Source organism: Erythrolamprus reginae, chromosome 2 (genome assembly GCF_031021105.1).
Source record: "Erythrolamprus reginae isolate rEryReg1 chromosome 2, rEryReg1.hap1, whole genome shotgun sequence".
NCBI lineage: Eukaryota > Metazoa > Chordata > Lepidosauria > Squamata > Dipsadidae > Erythrolamprus > Erythrolamprus reginae.
The window spans coordinates 4,120,455-4,134,211 of record NC_091951.1 but is presented as its reverse complement, the minus strand read 5'-3'; the positions used below and the strand labels follow the sequence as shown (position 1 = coordinate 4,134,211).

Sequence of the window (13,757 nt, the reverse complement as noted above, 5' to 3'; positions counted from 1 at the left end):
GTGGGATTCAGCTGGTTTGGACCAGTTCGGGTGAACAGGATGATAATTTTACATCTGGTTTGATGAACTGGTAGTTGCAAGGACTTGCTAACCCCGCCCTCCCTGCCCAGGAGTTTCCACACAGCGTTTTCGATACCCTGAGCTCTGGGAAGGTGAAAAACTAGCTTCCCAGAAGTCCAGAAACAGTCCTGTTTCCAGCTTCTGGAGCCCAGAGGATTGACTTTTTGCCCTCCCAGAGACTTGAAGAAAGCCTGGGGAGGGGGCATCTGGAGCCCCAGGGAGGCTGTTCTTGTGCCCGCATGCAAGTGGCTGAGTAGCTCCCACCACCACTGTGGCCACCTCCACCCAGCAATTGGGCAGCGAACCCATGGCTAAAACGTTTGAATCCCACCCCTGGTGGTAACCAACCAACTGGCCAGCTTCTGCATTGGGCAACCGGACCAATGATGTGCAAGGTGTGGGGGGGGATGGGACATTTACTTCTAATTAGGTGAAAGCCATGGGAACCTTTAGAGTCAACTTCCACCAGTTGTGCCAATATTATGTGTTGTGGTTGGCTCTGGGCCAGCTCCTGCCCCAAGGACTATGGGGGTGGATGTGGGTGAATCCTCCTAGTGTCAGAGGCCAGTGTTACTGCCCACTAATTCTGACAGCGAAGCGTCTGTAGCAGATAGTGAAAGTGAAGTGGCATCCTCAGAAGAGGTAATGGCAGGCAGCCCATTAGATAGTTGCCCGTGAGTGATTCATCATCATTATCATCACTGGATTCAGAAGGAGAGACATTCATTGATGTGCGCAGATGCAGGGCAATGTCCAGGAAAGAGCAACTGCGTAAATACTACAGGAAATAAGGGAGATCACCTGTGGGGGTGTAATTAGCCTAATTGGGGCTGCAGTTAAATTGAAAGCGTTCTGGCCTCTGGGCGTCGAAGGTTTTTTTTTTTTAATTTTATTTTTTAGAAAAAAAATTATTTACAATTATAATACAGAAAGAAAAAAAAAGACAATACAAAACAATACATCAAAAAACCCTTAATAAAATATAATCTCCGGGGTTAGTTGATTGCAGAGGGTCGGGGCCGCCACAGAGAAGGCCCTTCCCCTGGGTCCCACCAGACGACATTGTTTCGTCGACGGGACCCGGAGAAGGCCAACTCTGTGGGACCTAACCAGTCACTGGGATTCATGTGGCAGAAGGCGGTCCCAGAGGTATTCTGGTCTGATGCCATGAAGGGCTTTTTTTCAGAGTATAGAACGCAACTTCCCCCCCCCAAAAAGGAGTGAAAATCTGGGTCTTATATTTTGAATGTAGCTCCGCCCAGCCTCTCAAATGGAGATTTCAGAGGCTGAAAAAATGGAGCTTCAGACACTGAAACTGAGCTTCAGCCTTTGAAATGGAACTTCTCCAGGAGGAGAACAATCATCTATATCATCCTTGGATTCTGAACAAGAATTAATGACACATCCACGCATGCATAGAGTGATGCATAGGAGACAACAACTGAAGGATTATTACAAGAGAAAATGAGGCCACCTGTGTTTGGGTGGGGCCCTAGTAATTAGGGCTGCTGCTATAAATAGCAGTGTGTGGGTTTGGCCGTTGTGAAAGAGTATCTGATCACAGTTCTTCAGGAATCGTGTGTTGCTGTTCGCTGGCTGGGGAATTCTGGGAGTTGAAGTCCAAATATCTTCAAGTTGCCAAGTTGGGAAACACTGTTCTATACACTGGGGAAACGGTATCCAGTAGTTCTACGGAAGCTCTTCCCACACTCTGTTATCTATTTGCTTTCTCCCCATTGCTTCTTCTTAGTTGTTGTGGTTAGCTCTGGTCCAGCTCCTGCCCCAAGGACTGTGGATGTGGGGGAGACATCCACATGCTGCAGGCCTGTTTTGCCCTCCCCCCCGGTGGAATCTGCTGATGAAGGCTCCTCTGACCAAGAAGACATGAGTGACAGGGAGGAGGAGAGTGGGGCAGACAGCTCAGAAGGAGATCAAATATCTAGCTCCTCCTTGGACAGAACAAGAGTTAATGATACGCATGCAGAGAGCGATGCATAGGCAACAACAACTGAGAGATTATTATCAAAGAAAATGAGGCCATCTGTGGTTGGGTGGGGCTGTGGTCATTAGTGAGGCTGCTATAAAGAGCAGCCTGTGGGTTTGGCCATTATGGAGGATTATCTGATCGTTGTGTTTCGTGACTGCTTTGCTGACTTTGATCTTTGTGTGCTGATTTTTCCCCGCTTTGAAACTAAACCAGAGCAAAGTGTGTTTCACTTTGTGAAAGAAGGACTGTGAATTGCCTCACAGCTGCAAGCTAAGTATCACAGAATTGATAAGGGACTTGTACAAATTACCAGGTTGTTTGGAGACGAGGGCTCTTTGCTATACCAAAAGAGGGCTTGGTTTAAGTGACTTTTCATTGTAAAGAACATTGTTTTGAATTTTCAAACATGTGTGTGTGTCTGAAATTTGTACCTGTGAATTTTTGGGAGGAGTCTACCAGAGAGCCCGACAGAACATTAGTACTAGTAAGAGATCCACCTTAACGGAAGCTCTTTTACTATTCCATGCTGTTGAGACAGTTTTCTGCTCTCTGTGGACTGAATTTGGTTAGGTAAGGCGAGAACATTAATTAAAGATCTTCCCACAGTCTGTGCTCCGATAGGCTCCCTTTCCTAAGTGGATCCTATGGTGAGAATATTTCTTACATTCCAGTTTCACCTTCTAAGAATTTATAATGTTTCTCCGCTGTATGAATCCTTTTACGGAAAAGGAAAGTTGTGGTCTTCCTAAAGCTTTTCTCGCAGTCCGTCTTCGGAGAGGGGCGGCATACAAATCTAATAAGAATCTAAATCTTATAAGGTTTCTCTCCGGGAGTGGTCCTTCTATGTTTAGAAATGCTGGTGCTTTGGTTAAAATGTGCCTTCATCCATTTGTAGACTTTCTCCCTGGCGTGGGTCCTTTTATGGGAAGCGCGGTTACTGCTGGTATGGAAGCTTTTCCCGCACTCCATGCATTTGTACGGTTTCTCCCCGGTGTGGATCCTTTTATGGGAAATGAGGACACCGCTCTGACTAAAGCCCTTCCCACACTACCTGCATTTATAGGGTTTCTCCCCTGTGTGGATCCTTTTGTGAGAAGTAAGATAACTGCTTGTACTGAAGCTCTTTCCACACTCCGGGCATTTATAGGGTTTTTCTCCCGAGTGGCTCCTTTTATGGGACGTTAGGCTGCTGCTTGTACTGAAGCTCTTTCCACACTCCGGGCATTTATAGGGTTTTTCTCCCGAGTGGCTCCTTTTATGGGACGTTAGGATGCTGCTTGTACTAAAGCTCTTTCCACACTCCGGGCATTTATAGGGTTTTTCTCCCGAGTGGCTCCTTTTATGGGACGTTAGGCTGCTGCTTGTACTGAAACTCTTCCCACACTACCTGCATTTATAGGGTTTCTCCCCTGTGTGGATCCTTTTGTGAGAAGTAAGATAACTGCTTGTACTGAAGCTCTTCCCACACTCCGGGCATTTATAGGGTTTTTCTCCCGAGTGGCTCCTTTTATGGGATGTTAGGCTGCTGCTTGTACTGAAACTCTTCCCACACTACCTGCATTTATAGGGTTTCTCCCCTGTGTGGATCCTTTTGTGAGAAGTAAGATAACTGCTTGTACTGAAGCTCTTCCCACACTCCGGGCACTTATAGGGTTTTTCTCCCGAGTGGCTCCTTTTATGGGACGTTAGGCTGCTGCTTGTACTAAAGCTATTTCCACACTCCGGGCATTTATAGGGTTTTTCTCCCGAGTGGCTCCTTTTATGGGACGTTAGGATGCTGCTTGTACTGAAGCTCTTCCCACACTCCGGGCACTTATAGGGTTTTTCTCCCGAGTGGCTCCTTTTATGGGACGTTAGGCTGCTGCTTGTACTAAAGCTATTTCCACACTCCGGGCATTTATAGGGTTTTTCTCCCGAGTGGCTCCTTTTATGGGACGTTAGGATGCTGCTTGTACTGAAACTCTTCCCACACTCCGTGCATTGATAGGGTTTCTCCCCTGTGTGGATCCTTTTGTGAGAAGTAAGATAACTGCTTGTACTGAAGCTCTTTCCACCCTCCGGGCATTTATAGGGTTTTTCTCCCGAGTGGCTCCTTTTATGGGACGTTAGGCTGCTGCTTATACTAAAGCTCTTTCCACACTCCGGGCATTTATAGGGTTTTTCTCCCGAGTGGCTCCTTTTATGGGACGTTAGGATGCTGCTTGTACTAAAGCTCTTTCCACATTCCGGGCATTTATAGGGTTTTTCTCCCGAGTGGCTCCTTTTATGGGACGTTAGGCTGCTGCTTATACTAAAGCTCTTTCCACACTCCGGGCATTTATAGGGTTTTTCTCCTGAGTGGCTCCTTTTATGGGACGTTAGGATGCTGCTTGTACCAAAGCTCTTTCCACACTCCATGCATTGATAGGGTTTCTCTCCCGAGTGGCTCCTTTTATGAGCAGTGAGGTTACTGCTGTCACTGAAACTCTTCCCGCACTCCATGCATTGATAGGGTTTCTCTCCGGTGTGGATCCTTCGGTGGCAGGTAAGAGAGCTGCTATTGCTGAAGTGTTTCCCACACTCCGTGCACTTGTAGGGTTTTTCCCCCACACTGACTCTTTTGCGCAGAGACAGGGCCAAAGTACGACGGCAACCTTTTTTGTTCTCCCTGAGCCGAGGCTCCGGCTCTTTGACTAGGGTCCTGTAAGCTTTATTTACACCAGAGATCTCCTGCAATGTCTCTCGGCCTTTCTCAAAACATTTCCCCTTACTTTTAAGATGTTGGTTTGGCTGGACAAACAACTCTTGAACGTGAGGCCGTGAAAAAGAAGAGCCTGGTTTTTTTCTGTTTTTGGAGTGACTTTTCTGGTGCGTTTTTGGTTCTGTCTGATTTGCAAACAGTTCTGTTCCCTCTTCCAGCATCAGCCTTTGGAGGGTTTCCTTGGAGTTTTTATTCCCTTGCTCTTCACCCCCTGGAGTTAAAACAAAAAAGAGAGAGAAAGGTGATTGCAATAAGGCCACAGAAAGGAAATACAGTGATCCCTCGATTTTCGCGGGTTCAAACTTCGCGAAACGGCTATACCACGGTTTTTCAAAAAATATTAATTAAAAAATACTCCGTGGTTTTTTTTGTATACCACGGTTTTCCCCACCTGATGACGTCATGCGTCATCACCAAGAGTCACTTCCCTCTCTCTTTCTCTCTCTTTCCTGTCATTCTCTGCTTCAATCATTTTCTCATTTCTCTTTTTTTCTCCCTTTTTCCATCATTTCTCTCTCTCTCTCTCTACCTTCCACTCTCCCCCCTCTTTCTCCCTCTCTCCTTTCTATCTCGCTCTGTCTGTTGCTCTCTCTCTGTGAGAACGCCTGCTCCGCCTCTCCTGCAGCCCCCTCACTGACAGCTGGGACGAAAGCGCTCTCAGCTAAGGGACTGCGAGAGATGCCGGGCGGACATTCTCAAAGCACTCAGAGCGGCTAGTGGCCGAATGAGGCTGAGAAGCTGTAGCCGCCAGCGCTGCTGCAGGAGGACCTGTGCCCCAAGAAAGCCAGTGAGAGGGGCGGATTGGGTGGGCGGGGGGGAGCAGCGAGGGGACCGGATGCGCTGGGGGCGGCCGACATTCAAAACGATCTTTGCCGGCCTCTGCACTTTCGTCACTCCCCGCTCCCAACTTCAAGCCTGGCTCCCTGCGCGGCCTTGGAAAAGGGTGTGCGGGGGTAGTTTTTGGCTGTCTATAGCCAAAAATGTCGGCTGCATCTCTACTTCGCAGAAATTCGACTTTCGCGGGCAGTCAGGGAGCGCAACCCCCGCGAAAATCGAGGGATCACTGTACAGAACAACTATAGACATTGACTTGCAAATTTCCTGCTGGAATTTTAGCAAGGACTGCAGTATTTGTCAACCTAGATGAAAATGTTTAATAGTTTGATTTAGTCTTGGTTATTACTAAGCTAACATATACTGTATTTTTTGGAGTATAAGATGCACTGGTGTATAAGACGCATCTTAGTTTGGGGGAGGAAAATAGGGCAAAAATCTACTTACCAGGTGTTCTGCCGGTGTGTCCCAACTGCCCGTGATTACAGGGCAATTAGTCCAAACAGACACACACCACACAATAGAAGGAAAACAAAAAGGTCTTTATCAACAGAAAAGCAGAAACAGCTCCCTTTTTAAATGTCAAAGGGATTTTCTGGTACACACAAGGCACAGGTTAAATGCAATCCAATTTCTCACCCAGTAACTGGGAAACTGAGTCCAATCCCCAAGTCCAGAAATTCCACACACAGTCTTGAACAGGGAAACAGCAAACCACGATCCTGACGAAACTATGAATCAGATAAACTTCCACATGGCTAAAACAGCACCCTGCTCTTTTTATCTGTAGCACTAATTACAGCATCCCCACCCAACCACAGGTGGCCTCACTTATCTCCTGTAATAATCCTTCAGTTGTTCTCTCCTATGCATCACTCTACGCTTGCGTGGGTCCGTCATAGAAACATAGAAACATAGAAGTCTGACGGCAGAAAAAGACCTCCTGGTCCATCTAGTCTGCCCTTATACTATTTCCTGTATTTTATCTTAGGATGGATATATGATTATCCCAGGCATGTTTAAATTCAGTTACTGTGGATTTATCTACAAGGTCTGCTGGAAGTTTGTTCCAAGGATCTACTACTCTTTCAGTAAAATAATATTTTCTCATGTTGCTTTTGATCTTTCCCCCAACTAACTTCAGATTGTGTCCCCTTGTTCTTGTGTTCACTTTCCTATTAAAAACACTTCCCTCCTGGACCTTATTTAACCCTTTAATATATTTAAATGTTTCGATCATGTCCCCCCTTTTCCTTCTGTCCTCCAGACTATACAGATTGAGTTCATTAAGTCTTTCCTGATACGTTTTATGCTTAAGACCTTCCACCATTCTTGTAGCCCGTCTTTGGACCCGTTCAATTTTGTCAATATCTTTTTGTAGGTGAGGTCTCCAGAACTGAACACAGTATTCCAAATGTGGTCTCACCAGCATTCTATATAGCGGGATCATAATCTCCCTCTTCCTGCTTGTTATACCTCTAGCTATGCAGCCAAGCATCCTACTTGCTTTCCCTACCGCCTGACTGCACTGTTCACCCATTTTGAGACTGTCAGAAATCACTACCCCTAAATCCTTTTCTTCTGAAGTTTTTGCTAACACAGAACTGCCAATACAATACTCAGATTGAGGATTCCTTTTCCCCAAGTGCATTATTTTACATTTGGAAACATTAAACTGCAGTTTCCATTGCTTTGACCATTTATCTAGTAAAGCTAAATCATTTACCATATTACAGACGCCTCCAGGAATATCAACCCTATTGCACACTTTAGAGTCATCGGCAAATAGGCAAACCTTCCCTACCAAACCTTCCCCTATGTCACTCACAAACATATTAAAAAGAATAGGACCCAGAACAGACCCTTGTGGCACACCGCTTGTAACCTGACTCAGCTCAGAATACTCGCCGTTAACAATAACTCTCTGATGTCTACGCTTCAGCCAGCTGCAAATCCATTGAACTATCCAGGGATTAAGTCCAATCTTCACTAATTTATCTATCAGCTCTTTATGTGGAACCGTATCAAAGGCTTTGCTGAAGTCCAGGTAGGCAATATCCACGGCACCACCTTCATCCAACACCTTTGTGACATAGTCAAAGAAATCAATGAGATTAGTCTGACATGATTTGCCTTCAGTAAAGCCATGCTGATTTGGGTCCAATAAGTTATTGTTTTTTAGGTGCTGATTTATCCTCTTTTTGAGTATAGTCTCCATCATTTTAACTACCACTGATGTCAAGCTAACTGGCCTGTAGTTACCAGCTTCTTCTCTACTGCCCTTCTTGTGGATAGGCACAACACTGGCCATTCTCCAATCCTCAGGAACTTCTCCTGTTAACAAGGATTGTTTAAACAAATCAGTCAGGGGGGTAGCAATGACAGATCTGAGTTCTTTAAGAACTCTGGGGTGGATGCCATCTGGACCCATTGCCTTATTTATCTTTAATCGTTCAAGTTCTTCTAAGACATCGGCTTCTAAGATCACTGAAGCTGAATCCGTACAGCTGGAAGCAATGCTATATCCCTCTATAGTATTATTTTGTACGGTGTCTTTTGAGAAAACTGAACAGAAGTAGCTATTGAAATGGTCAGCAATCTCCTTATTCCCATTAATGCATGTATTATTCCTGGTACTAAGCTTCGTGATGCCGCAGTTTTTCTTCTTCTTATCACTAATATATCTGAAGAAGGTTTTATCCCCCTTCTTTACAGATTTGGCTATTTCTTCCTCTTTTGAGGCTTTAGCAGCATATATTATCTGTTTCGCCTCCTTCTGTCTCATTTTATACACCTCCCTATCAGCTATACTTCCAGACTCTTTATACCTCCTATAGGCAGCCTTTTTTTCATTGACTATAGCCCTTACATCATTGCTAAACCATAGCAGTTTCTTCTTCCTTTTACCTTTAGTTATTTGTCTTACATACAGTCCAGTGGCTTTTAAGATGGCCTTTTTTAATACAGTCCACTGGGTTCTCGCTCCTGCCATTTTATCCCTCCCCTTTAATTCATTATCTAAATATTCCCCCATTGCATTAAAATTTGTTTTTCTGAAATCCAATACTTTGGTTGCATTATAGGATTGCTCACAATGAGTTTTTACATCAAACCACAAACATAGATGGTCATGCAACCTAAATTTTCTCCTACCTTGACCTCTGAAACCCAATTCCCATTCGTAAAAACTAAATCTAGAATATTCTCCCCTCTAGTTGGTGTCTTAACCAGCTGTGCCAGAGCTGCTCCTGTAAAGGCCTCTACTATATTCTTACTTTTGCATGTAAGGGCACTGGGGATATTCCAGTCAACATCAGGCATGTTGAAATCACCCATAACCACAATATCTCCCTTTAGTGCCATTTGGGTAATTTCATCCACCATCTTGTTGTCATATTCCTCAGATTGCCCTGGAGACCTATAGATCACCCCAATTCTAATGACAGAACCTTCTTTATTTTGCATGCAAATCCAGAGAGTCTCTAGATCTTGACATGTATTGTGAATTAGTGTTGTTTTTAGACTTTCTTTAACATAAATGGCTACTCCACCTCCCCTTCTCTCTATTCTATCCTTCCTATACAGTGTATATCCTGGTATGGATATTTCCCATTCATTAGAATCCTTAAACCATGTCTCAGTTATGGCAACCAGATCCAAATTATCTGTAGATATTATGGCCATTAATTCACAGAGCTTGTTGCTCAAGCTTCGAGCATTCGTGCACATTACCCGAAGAACATTATTTTCATTATTAGTTTGCCCCTTATCATCAACAACTACATCTATTTTATTTGCAGCTCCCTTTTCATAAGCTTCCAAAAACTGCTTTATCCTCATTGGTCGGGGACAGAAATCACCCACATCAGTTACATCTCTGTCCCCTTTACCTAGTTTAAATGCCTCTCCAAAAAAGTTATGAATTCCTCACCGAGCACCTTGGTACCTCTGTATGATGGATGCAAACCATCCTTCTTAAACAACTCCCTATTAGACCACCTACTGACATCATGACTTACATAGCCAAAACCTTCAGCTTTACACCACTGCCTTAACCACACATTAAACTCTCTGATACACGTTGTTTTATCCTCTTGGCCACAAACCGGTAACACCTCTGAGAAAGTCACTGAATCTGTTATTTTACTCAGCTCCACACTTAGACATTGAAAATCTCTTTTTACTACATTGACATTTCTCTGGGACAAATCATTTGTGCCAAGATGCACCACCACATCAACTTTATTACCTTTACTCATAAGTTCTTGTTCAGAATCCAGGGATGATAAGGAAGATTGATCTCCTCCTGGGCTGTCTGCCAAACTCCCCTCTTCCCTGTCACTCACACTTCCTTCGTCAGAGGAGATTTCGTCGGCAGATTCTATCGGGAGCAAAACAGGACTGTGGCATGTGGATGTTTCCCCACACATCCACCTCCACATTCCTTGGGGCAGGAGCTGGGCCAAAGCTAACCACAACACCAGGTATTCTTCTGGCTAGCATCCTTAGTCTGGTTAGCTTCAGCACATTATATTATCCCCTAGTTAGGGCTTCAAAAAAAATCTTCGGAGGGAGTGACGATGAAAACAAGCCTGCAAAGACTTGGGGCTGGAAAAATACTTCTTTGGAGTAGCAATGCAAAAATCCTGCAAGCCGGCACCTTGTTACGGCTGAAAAAAAACCTTCTTTGGAGGGAGTAGCAATGAAAACAAGCTTGAAAGAGCCAGGAAGATTGTTAGTACCTCGTTACAGCTGGGGAAAAGTTTTTTAAAAAGCTACATTTGGAGTATAAGATGCACCCAAATCTCGAGCCTCTTTTAAGCGGAGAAAAAGGCGCATGTTTTACTCCGAATAATACGGTAATATTGAAATGGACAATCTCTACTATATCAATGGATGGAAACCTCAAAAAAGCCTCTGCTTATCTTAATAATTTCCTCATAAAGAAAATTCCATTGCTGCTGTATTTTGAAGGGCAGAAAAACGAAAGCCACAGATGAGCTAAAACAGGACCAGTTTATCCACAAAATGTACAAGTTCATACAAGGCAATAGGCCAAAGATGCTTTGGGTAACTGGACTTTTTTGGATTTTTCTCCCTTGAAAACGTTTTGCTTCTCATCAATCTCCAAAGAACTGAAGAAGCTTTTTGGAAAAGAAGCAAAACGTTTTCAAGGGGGGGAAAAATCAAGGAAGTTCAATCGCCTTTTGAAAGGCACTTTTGGGATAACCATGACTAAATGGTGGTAGACTTTAGGAGAAACCCTTCCACCCTTCCACCTCTCACAATACTAGACAACACAGTATCAACAGTAGAGACCTTTAGATTCATAGGTTCTATCATATCTCAAGAACGAAAATGGTCACCTAACATCAAAAACATCATAAAAAAAGCACAACAAAGAATGTTCTTTCTGCGCCAGCTCAGGAAGCTCAAACTGCCCAAGGAGCTGCTGATACAGTTCTACAGAGGAATCATTGAGTCTGTCATCTGCACCTCCATCTGGTTTGGTTTTGCAACGCAACAAGACTGACACAGACTTCAGAGGACAATCAGAACTGCAGAAAAAACAATTGCTGCCAACCTGCCTTCCATTGAGGACCCGTAGACTGCACGAGTCAAAAAGAGGGCGGGGAAAATATTTACTGACCCCTCGCATCCTGGAGACAAACTGTTTCAACTCCTACCCTCAAAACATCGCTACCGAGTACTACACACCAAGACAACTAGATACAAGAAAAGTGTTTTCCCGAACGCCATCACTCTGCTAAACAAATAATTCCCTCAACACTGTCAGACTTTTTACTAAATCTGCACTTCTATTTCTACTAGTTTTTCTCATCATTCCTATCACCCATTTCCTCCCATGTTGACTGTATGACTTTAACTTGTTTCTTGTATCCTAAGATTTTTATTAATATTGTTTCTTCATTGCTTATTTGACCCCTATGACGATCATTAAGTGTCGTACCACATGATTCTGGACAAATGTATATTTTTCTTTTATGTATGCTGAGAGCATCTGCACCAAGACAAATTCCTTGTGTGTCCAATCACACTTGGCCAATAAAATTCTATTCCTATTCCTAAACATACAAGGAAATATTTCACAATATTTCACTAACTTCACAATCTCAAGTTAGTTGGGGAAAACATCAAAAGCAACGTGAAAAAATATTATTTTACTGAAAGAGTAGTAGATCCTTGGAACAAACTTCCAGCAGACGTGGTTGGTAAATCCACAATCACTGAATTTAAACATGCCTGGGATAAACATATATCCATCCTAAGATAAAATGCAGGAAATAGTAGAAGGGCACACTAGATGGACCAGGAGGTCTTTTTCTGCCGTCAGTCTTCTATGTTTCTATGTTTCTAATATTTAAGGATTAAGCAAGGTCTTTTACCCAGAGAGGCCACATTCCGTGAATTCTCCAGCATGACTTCTTCATGGAGAGCTTTCTGATGGGCATCCAGCCGAGACCACTCCTCTTTCGAGAAATACACAGCCACCTCCTTGAAAGACACAGAGCCCTGCTGAAGGAAAGAGTTTGCCATGATCTTGCAGTCCAAAAAAGAACAATTTGCAAGTTTTCTCTCCTTGTTGACAAATTACCAAACAAGAAATCGGCAGTTTCATGTTTTATTTTCTAGAGGGTGTTGTGGTTAGCTCTGGCCCAGCTCCTGCCCCAAGCAATGTGGAGGTGGATGTGGGGGAAACATCCACATGCCGCAGGCCTCTTTTGCTTCCAGTAGAATCTGTCTCCTCTGACCAAGGAAGCGTGAGTGACAGGGAAGAGGGGAGTTTGGCAGACAGCCCAGGAGATCAATCATCCCTGGATTCTGAACAAGAATTAATGACACATCCACGCATGCGTCGAGTGATGCATAGGAGACAACAACTGAAGGATTATTACAAGAGAAAATGAGGCCACCTGTGTTTGGGTAGGGCTGCTGTAATTAGTGCTACAGATAAAAGTGCAGCCTGGTGTTTTAGCCTCGTGGCAGTTTATCTGATTCATTGTTTCGTCAAGATTGTGGTTTTTTGTTCAGGATTGTGTGTGTGGACTCTCTGGACTTTAGAATTGGACTCAATTTCCCAGTTATTGGGTGAGCAATTGGATTGCATTTGTGTGTACCAGAAAATCCCTTTGACATTTAAAAAGGGAGTTGTTTCTTTTTTTCTGTTTATAAAAACTTCTGGGTTTTACTTTTATTGTGTGATGTGTGTCTTCCTGGACTAATTACCCTGTAATTAAGGGTGGTTGAAGCACGCCAGCAAAACAAAGGGTATAAAAAAATTGTGCAAAGTAAATTCCTTATGGCTTATAGCAGTGATGGCGGACCTATGACACGTGTACCACAGGTGGCGTGTGGAGCCATATCTGAGGGTATGCAAGGCGTTGTCCTATATCACCTCCAACGCACTTTCTTGTGCTGGCCAGCTGATTTTCGTCCGTAGGGAAGGTCATTTCACCCTCTGGAGGCTCCAGGGAAGCTTCCTGAAGCCCCGGAGTGCAAAAAAACGGCCCAATGGGCAAAACAGAAGTTCAGAAAAATGGACTTCTGATTTGCCCGTTGTGTTGTTCTTCACACTCCAAAGTCTTCAGGGGAACCTTCCTGAAGCCCCGGACTGTGAAAAATGGCCCAACGGGCAAAACAGAAGTTCAGAAAAAGACTTCCGATTTGCCTGTTGTGTTGTTTTTCGCCCTCTGTGGCTTCAGGAAGCTTCCCTGAAGGCTTTGGAGTGCGAAAAACAACACAACAGGCAAACTGGAAGTCCATTTTTCTGAACTTCTGGTTTACTGTCCCAGGCTTTAGTGAGGCCGGTGCGCATGCGCGGAGAGGGGGAGTTGAGCGCATGTACAGGTGTTTGCACAACGGGGGGTACATATGTGTGTGTGGAAGGATTGGGTGTGGGCACATACCTGAGCACCTGCACACCCACCCTCCTGGCATATGAACCAAAACAATGTCATCTGGCGGGTCCCAGGGGAAGAGCCTTCTCTGTGGCGGCCCCGGCCCTCTGGAACCAGCTCCCCCCTGAGATTAGAACTGCCACCACCCTCCTTTGCCTTTCGTAAACTCCTTAAAACCCACCTCTGCCGTCAGGCATGGGGGAACTGAGACAACTTC

The 13,757-nt window shown here is 44.4% G+C and overlaps 1 pseudogene; it reads right to left on the bottom strand.

Moving 5' to 3' along the window:
• Positions 1–2,569: 2,569 nt before the first annotated feature.
• The window catches only part of LOC139158547 (zinc finger protein 208-like), a 40,180-nt pseudogene continuing 28,992 nt past the window's right edge, over positions 2,570–13,757 (bottom strand).